The 2,609-nt window shown below is 31.9% G+C and overlaps 1 long non-coding RNA gene across 1 annotated transcript; it reads right to left on the minus strand.

The window, feature by feature from the left end:
- Nucleotides 1–227: 227 nt before the first annotated feature.
- Nucleotides 228–1,316, minus strand: LOC141480031 (uncharacterized). Its single transcript, XR_012464124.1, has 2 exons — nucleotides 1,196–1,316; nucleotides 228–511 (listed from the first exon to the last, which is right to left on the minus strand). It is a non-coding gene; the product is annotated as an uncharacterized lncRNA (long non-coding RNA).
- Nucleotides 1,317–2,609: the final 1,293 nt, after the last annotated feature.

The raw sequence follows: 2,609 nt of genomic DNA on the forward strand, positions 1-2,609 counted from the left end.
CGATAAGCGGAAGTACGTAGTTTCAATATTTTTTGACTTGGCTAAGGCCAAGTATATAAGTTATATAACATTGGCATTAGAGGGTTCCTTCTGGAATGGAAGATAGGAAAATGGTAGTGGCTATGAATAATGCAGTATCTGATATTCAAGATATTATACTTGGGGTACCACAGGGGTCCATTTTAGGCCCACTGCTTTTCTCCATCTATATAAATGATCTTCCGAAGTATATAAAACAAGGTTTTATTATCCTATTCGCAGATGACACTACCATAACAGTTTCCGGAAACACTGTGGAGGAGCTAGAAAACAACATTAATTCAGTCATGGATGACATGATTTCTTGGTGTGATAGAAATCAACTAAAACTGAACGAAAGTAAAACAGTACATTTAAGCTTCGCGTTAAGGAAAACAGTGAAACTCAACAGCATCCAACTTTCGGAAACAGCCAAACTCCTTGGTATGTTTATAGATAAAACCTTGTCTTGGGAACCCCATATCGATTATGTCTGGAAAAAATTGAATCAAGCGTTATTTGCACTACGACAGATCAAAGACGTGCTTAGTTTAGATGGTATCAGGACTGTTTACTATTCATTGACGTACTCACATATGGGTCAAAATGTAGTAATGTGGGGTTCTTCTGTGGGAGCAAGACGTGTTTTTATTGGTCAAAAAAGAATAATTAGAACTATCTTCAATATTGCACCCAGGGATAGCTGTAGACCTGCTTTCTGCAAGACCAAGATGCTAACGTTACCTTGTATCTATATATATGAAGTTCTGCTCCATGTGAAAAATAATGTACCCAATCTGAGAGATGAATCAATAGTTCATAACTATGCAACACGAAATAGACATTTATTAACTATCCCAAAACATAAAACATCGACATTCAAGGAATCACTTGCATATAATGGCATAACATTATTCAATATGTTGCCTCAAGATATTGAAGATTTGCATATTATACCATTTAAAAAACAAATAAAGGAGCTATTAACTAATAAGGGATATTATAGCGTAGAAGAATTCTTAGAACGGGATACACTGTTATCATGATTATTGCTTTCACTGCATTTCTTTCATCCTAGTTAAAGATACATTTACTTAATGTATATTTATGTATGTGTATACCTATATGTGTGTATGTGTGTTTGTGTTATTTTTTATTTATGTATATAGTTAAGTACCTGTTTCAAGTGTCAGATCTATGTTATACTGTGGACCGTTATTATTGTTTTATATAATTTTCATATTTTTATTTATGACAGGTCTTACATCATGTATATGATCGAAAAGACGATTAAAGTTATTATTATTATTATTATATTAAAGGTTCCATACAGCGCATCACAAATTATAATGTGCATGGAAGGATGAAGGTTACCTTATTCAGTTTGATGAAAGGATTGATATCATATTCGTCTAAATAACTTTCCAATAATTTTGCCAAAAAATTATCTCATCAACTATTTCACAGATGTTATTCCTTACTTATGAGGAACTCTGTATACTTAAATTTTCAAGATGTTGGATATGTCGGACAAACAAAAAGAAGAACAAAAAGTACATGTCAAAAATCAGAGCCAAACACTTGTGCTCAATCGTACATATTAAAGTGTATTGAATAAAAACACTTCACTAGCTTCTGAAGATGATGAAATGAAGAAAGGACTCCACTATAGAAGGCTTCAACGTCTTCCCACGATTCAACAATTAATTTGAAATGAATGGCGAACAAAGCACGGCTTATTGTGTTGAGAGTCTTAGTAAACTTGACATATTTTATGAATCCTCACAACTGATGAAGCCTTTTTTTAGAATTTTTAAAAACAACCCATAATCGAATCACAACTTTTCAAAACCAATTGTTTTATCAGCTCAGTACTTTCCATGAACCAATTGAATTAACATGGAATATGATTAAGTAATTTTTTTTAATAGTTTTGCGAGGTTCGGTTGAATGTATAACATTATCACCTAACTTATCAGATGCTATCGATATGTTCATCAACATTATTTTTATATCGTATGATTTTGCCAGGTTTTACTTTCATCTATTCCAAAGTTGATCCTGTATAGGGGTTTGCTTTCACCCTGGGGAGTGCGAAACGTGGTTTGAAATTAAACATTCATCACATATTTTATAGTGTTATATTCACTAATGTTTTATGAACTTCGAACGACCTATAAATAGTCATTTGTCGGAGGAATCAGTCCAGTCATCACCCGAAGACGATTGTAGATACTAACATTCGAAACGTCGTGAACTAACGTGACTTGGAATCTCTCCACTTTTTATTTTTATTTTCTTTTTTCATCTCTTTATTTTAATTTATTCAATTGTTCTATTTTTACTTGTATTTTATTTCACTATTAATTCATTTCAGGTTTATTTTGGTTGATATAATTGTTATTTTCAGCCATTCATTTCCAATTCTTCTTTTTTATTTGTTTCAGGGATTTCAAATCATTTTATATAATAGACAATGGAAGTCCGAACTAGTGAAATTCATCATGAAACATTGTCAATCACCTTCAAACAAATATTAGTTCATTCGTGTAAATTTTCATTTTACATTGTACTTCTTCATTATATCTGTA

The sequence above is a fragment of the Leptinotarsa decemlineata genome, unplaced genomic scaffold (genome assembly GCF_025532065.1).
Source record: "Leptinotarsa decemlineata unplaced genomic scaffold, Ldec_3_MD MMD2_P_RNA_scaffold_5, whole genome shotgun sequence".
Taxonomy (NCBI): Eukaryota; Metazoa; Arthropoda; class Insecta; order Coleoptera; family Chrysomelidae; genus Leptinotarsa; species Leptinotarsa decemlineata.